The 6,123-nt window shown below is 40.0% G+C and overlaps 1 non-coding gene across 1 annotated transcript; it reads right to left on the reverse strand.

Annotated features, from left to right (window-relative positions):
• Positions 1-5,157: 5,157 nt before the first annotated feature.
• LOC130971114 (small nucleolar RNA R71) lies at positions 5,158-5,261 on the reverse strand. Its single transcript, XR_009082345.1, has one exon. It is a non-coding gene; the product is annotated as a small nucleolar RNA R71 (small nucleolar RNA).
• Between the last annotated feature and the right edge of the window lie 862 nt (positions 5,262-6,123).

Here is a 6,123-nt window from a genome sequence, read left to right on the forward strand (position 1 = left end):
TCTTCTGTGAGCTTTTCTGGGACATTCTTGCTTGTTATGTCCTTGTTGTTAGCTCCATCTTTTTCTGTTGGATCTTTGTCATTCTCCATAAGTTTCTTGGTTGCTCCTTGGTTGCCATCTACCAATGTCTTTCCACTCCTTAATTGCACGACTTTGCATTCTTCTTTTGGATTAGGAATGGTGTCACTTGGTAGTGAGCTTGAAGGTCTCTCAATAGAAATCTGCTTGGAGATTTGTCCAATTTGCCTTTCTAAGTTCTTCATGGAAGCTTCTTGGTTCTTTGTTGTCAATTCTTGGTTCTTCATCATCTTCTCCATGAGCATTTCTAGATTAGTAATCCTCTGAGATTCTTGTGAAATTGGTTGGTTTTGGGGTGTTGTTGGATGATGGTAGGTGTTTTGGTTAATTGTTTGGTTATTGGGTGGATAATGGTTAGATTTGGGGTGATTATTTTGTGGTTTTCTGTATGTGTTTTGGTTAGTGTTTTGCTGGTTGTTGTGGTTTGTGTTTTTCCAATTGTTTTGAGTTGGGTTCCTTTGCCATGGCTGCTGAGTTTGATTGTGGTTGTCTCCCCATCTGAGGTTGGGATGGTTCTTCCAAGATGGATTGTAGGTGTCACCATAGACTTCATTTGTTCCGGGATTTTGGTTGTGCATGTATTGGACTTGCTCTTGCTGTTGCTCCTCTTGAGTTTCTTCATTTTGCCCCCAAGTAGTTGATGGTTGGCTTGTGGCACTCACTGATGCAACTTGAAGGCTATCAATTCTTTTGGCCATTTGCTCAAACTATTGTTGAATTTGCTGCTGCATCATTTTGTTCTGAGCTAAGATTGAATCCACTCCTTCCAGCTCCATTACTCCTCTTCTTTGTGATGGTTGGCGTTGCCTTTGGTGAGCAAAGAAATATTGGTTGTTAGCCACCATATCAATGAGGTTTTGAGCTTCCTCTGTAGTTTTCATGAGTTGTAATGAGCCTCCAACTGAGTGATCCAGTGCTTCTTGAGCTTTCAGAGTAAGTCCTTCATAGAAGTTCTGCAACTTATCCCACTCAGTGAACATTTCTGGTGGACATTTCCTCAGCAGTGCCTTATATCTTTCCCATGCTTCATATAAATTTTCAACCTCCATTTGAGTGAATGTCTGCACCTCAGTCTTCAATCTTATGATCCTTTGAGGGGGATAAAATTTGGCAAGGAACTTGCTCACCAAATCATCCCAAGTGTTGATGCTTTCCTTTGGAAATTTTTCTAGCCATTGAGTGGCTTTGTCCCTGAGAGAGAATGGAAAGAGCAGCAACTTGTAACTGTTAGGAGGCACACCATTGGTTTTGACAGTGTCACAAATCCTCAAGAAGGTAGATAAATGTTGATTCGGATCCTCCAATGGTCCTCCTCCAAAAGAGCAGTTGTTTTGTACCAATGTGATGAGTTGTGGCTTTAGTTCAAAGTTGTTTGCATTGACATTAGGGGTAAGAATGCTACTCCCACAATGTCTAGTGATGAGCGGATAATTTGTACGCTTTTTGGCATTGTTTTTAGTATGTTTTTAGTATGATCTAGTTAGTTTTTATTATATTTTTATTAGTTTTTAGTTAAAATTCACTTTTCTGGACTTTACTATGAGTTTGTGTGTTTTTCTATGATTTCAGGTATTTTCTGGCTGAAATTGAGGGATCTGAGAAAAAATCTGATCCAGAGACTCAAAAGGACTGCAGATGCTGTTGGATTCTGACCTCCCTGCACTCGAAGTGGATTTTCTGGAGCTACAAAAGCCCAATTGGCGCGCTCTCAACGGCGTTGGAAAGTAGACATCCTGGGCTTTCCAGCAATATATGATAGTCCATACTTTGCCCACGATTTGATGGCCCAAACCGGCGTTCAAAGTCACCTACAGAAATTCCAGCGTTAAACGCCGGAACTGGCACCTAAATGGGTGTTAAACGCCCAAACTGGCATAAAAGCTGGCGTTTAACTCCAAGAAGAGTCTCTACACGAAAAATGCTTCATTACTCAGCCCAAGCACACACCAAGTGGGCCCGGAAGTGGATTTTTATGTCATTTACTCATCTATGTACACCTTAGGCTACTAGTTTTCTATAAGTAGGACCTTTTACTATTGTATTTTTATCGGGAGATCTTTGAATCTTTTGATCACTGGGAGGCTGGCCTCACGGCCATGCCTAGACCTTGTTCTTATGTATTTTCAACGGTGGAGTTTCTACACACCATAGATTAAGGTGTGGAGCTCTGCTGTACCTCGAGTATTAATGCAATTACTATTGTTCTTCTATTCAATTCCGCTTGTTCTTGTTCCAAGATATCACCTGTTCTTCAACTTGATGAATGTGATGATCCGTGACACTCATCATCATTCTCAATTATGAACAAAGTGACTGACAACCACTCTTGTTCTACAAGCATACGAGGCTTAGTGAATATCTCTTGGATTCCTTATACACGATGCATGGTTGATCGCCTGACAACCGAGTGCTCGCCTGACAAACGAGCCAGCCATTCCGTGAGATCAGAGTCTTCGTGGTATAGGCGAGAACTGATGGCAGCATTCAAGAGAATCTGGAATGTCTAACCTTGTCTGTGGTATTCTGAGTAGGATTCAATGATTGAATGACTGTGACGTGCTTCAAACTCCTAGCAGGCGGGGCGTTAGTGACAGACGCAAAAGAATCGATGGATTTTATTCCGGCCTGACCGAGAACCGACAGCTGATTACCCATGCTGTGACAGAGCATAGGCAACGTTTTCACTGAGAGGATGGGAGGTAGCCACTGACAACGGTGAAACCCTACATGAGCTTGCCATGGAAAGGAGTAAGAAGGATTGGATGAAGACTGTAGGAAAGCAGAGAGACGGAAGGGAAGGCATCTTCATACGCTTATCTGAAGCTCTCACCAATGATATACATAAGTATCTCTATCTTTATCTTCATGCTTTATTCGTTTATCACTATACCCATTTGAGTCTGCCTGACTGAGATCTACAAGGTGACCATAGCTTGCTTCATACCAACAATCTCCGTGGGATCGACCCTTACTCACGTAAGGTATTACTTGGACGACCCAGTGCACTTGCTGGTTAGTTGTGCGAAGTTGTGTTTATACCATGGTATTGAGCACCAAGTCTTTGGAGCCATTACTAGGGATTGTTCTGTGTAAAAGTAGTGATCACAATTTCGTGCACCAAGTTTTTGGCGCCGTTGCCGGGGATTGTGTTTGAGTATGGACAATTGACGGTTCATCTTGTTGCTTAGATATTTTTTTTTCAGAGTTCTTAAGAATAAATTCTAGTGTTTCATGATGATCTGTTGAAGTCTGGCTGGCTGAGAAGCCATGTATAATCTTATTGGACCGAGGTTTTAACTGATCATCACAATAGCTTGTTGATTTCCATCAATCTTGCCATTGGAGCAATGATCTGCTAAGGCTTGGCTGGCCATTGGCCATGTCTAGTGTTTTGGACCGAAGCTTTCTTTGAAAGCTTGGCTGGCTGTGAAGCCATGTCTAATTCCTAGACCGGAGTCTTAGACTAGCATTGCAATGATTCCTGGAATCCAAATTGAGAATTCTGAAACCTTTATTTTCTATTTCCATATAATTTTCGAAAAAAGCACAAAAAATTTATAAAAATCATAAAAACCAAAAATATTTTATGTTTCTTGTTTGAGTCTAGTGTCTAATTTTAAGTTTGGTGTCTTGCATGCCTTGTTTATTTGATCTTGGTTCTATTTTCAAGTCAATAGTACAGGGAACTGAAGATTCAGAACATGCAGCAGAGGAATTGCACAGAAAAAGCTGGGCGTTCAAAACGCCCAGTGAAGAAGGACAGACTGGCGTTTAAACGCCAGCCAGGGTACCTGGTTGGGCGTTTAACGCCCAAAAAGGTAGCATTTTGGGCGTTAAACGCCAGAATGGATACCATTCTGGGCGTTTAACGCCAGGATGGCATAAGGGGGAGGATTTTGTTTTCAAAATCAATTTTTTTCAAGTTTTCAAAGTTTTTCAAAATCAAATCTTTTTCAAATCAAATTTTTTCAATCAAATGTTTTCAAAATTAATTTCTTTCCTTTTTCAAAGATACTTACTAACAATTAATGATTTGATTGAACATTTTAAGTATGTTGCCTTTTCTGTTGAGAGAGGTTTAATGTTTGAATCATATCTTTTCTTGTTAGGCAAGTCATTAATTTTTAAAATCAAATCTTTTTAAAATTGTTTTCAAAATCATATCTTTTCAATCATATCTTTTTAATCACATCTTTTTCAAAATAGTTTTCAAATCATATCTTTTTGATTTCTAATTTTAAAAATCTCTTTCAAAAATTACTTGATCTCTTTCTCACTCTTGATTTTCGAAAATTAATTAATTTTTTTAAAATGTTTTCAAAATATTTCACTTGATTTTCGAAAATTTCTTCCTCTCTTCCCACATCCTTCTATTTATGGAGTACTACTCCTTCTAAATGCACAATTCGAACTCTATCTAATTAAGTTCGAATTCTTCTACCTCTTCTTCTATTTTTCTTTTTCCTCTGACACCTCAAGGAATCTCTATACTGTGACATAGAGGATTCCATACTTTCTTGTTCTCTTCTCTTTCATATGAGCAGGAACAAAGACAAAGGCATTCTTGTTGAAGCTGACCCTGAACCTGAAAGGACCTTGAAACGAAAACTAAGAGAAGCTAAGGCACAACTCTCTCTTGAGGACCTGACCGAATTCTTCAAAGAAGAAGAACCTATGGCAGCCGAAAACAACAACAATGCCAACAATGCAAGGAAGGTGCTGGGTGACTTTACTGCACCTACTCCCGACTTCTATGGGAGAAGCATCTCTATCCCTGCCATTGGAGCAAACAACTTTGAGCTTAAGCCTCAATTAGTTTCTCTAATGCAACAGAATTGCAAGTTCCATGGACTTCTATTGGAAGATCCTCATCAGTTTTTAGCTGAATTCTTGCAAATCTGTGACACAGTCAAGACTAATGGGGTTGACCCTGAAGTCTACAGACTGATGCTATTCCCTTTTGCTGTAAGAGACAGAGCTAGAATATGGTTGGACTCTCAACCTAAGGAAAGCCTGGACTCTTGGGAAAAGCTAGTCAATGCCTTCTTGGCAAAGTTCTTTCCACCTCAAAAATTGAGTAAGCTTAGAGTGGAAGTCCAAACCTTCAGACAGAAGGATGGAGAATCCCTCTATGAAGCTTGGGAAAGATACAAACAATTAATCAGAAAATGTCCATCTGACATGCTTTCTGAATGGAGCATCATAGGTATTTTCTATGATGGTCTCTCTGAACTATCCAAGATGTCTTTGGATAACTCTGCTGGAGGATCTCTTCATCTGAAGAAGATGCATACAGAGGCTCAAGAACTCATTGAAATGGTTGCAAATAACCAATTCATGTACACTTCTGAAAGGAATCCTGTGAACAATGGGACTAATCAGAAGAAAGGAGTTCTTGAGATTGACACTCTGAATGCCATTCTGGCTCAGAACAAGATATTGACTCAACAAGTCAATTTGATTTCTCAAAGTCTGTTTGGAATGCAAAATGCACCAAGCAGTACTAAGGATGCTTCATCTGAAGAAGAAGCTTATGATCCTGAGAACCCTTCAATGGAATAGGTGAATTACCTAGGAGAACCCTATGGAAACACCTATAATTCTTCATGGAGAAATCACCCAAATTTTTCATGGAAGAATCAAGAGAGACCTCAACAAGGTTTCAATAACAACAATGGTGGAAGAAACAGGTTTAGCAATGGCAAGCCTTTTCCATCATCTTCTCAGCAACAGACAGAGAATTCTAAGCAGAACCCCTCTGACTTAGCAACCATGGTCTCTGATCTAATCAAAACCACTCAAAGTTTCATGACTGAAACAAGGTCCTCCATTAGGAATTTGGAGGCACAAGTGGGACAGCTGAGCAAGAAAATTACTGAACTCCCTCCTAGTACTCTCCCAAGCAATACAGAAGAAAATCCAAAAGGAGAGTGCAAAGCCATAACCATGGCCGAATCTAGAGAGGGAAGAGAGGAAGTGAACGCCACTGAGGAAGACCTCAATGGGCATGCACTGACCTCCAATGAGTTCCCTAATGAGGAACCA

This window comes from Arachis stenosperma, chromosome 3, assembly GCF_014773155.1.
Source record: "Arachis stenosperma cultivar V10309 chromosome 3, arast.V10309.gnm1.PFL2, whole genome shotgun sequence".
Lineage (NCBI taxonomy): Eukaryota > Viridiplantae > Streptophyta > Magnoliopsida > Fabales > Fabaceae > Arachis > Arachis stenosperma.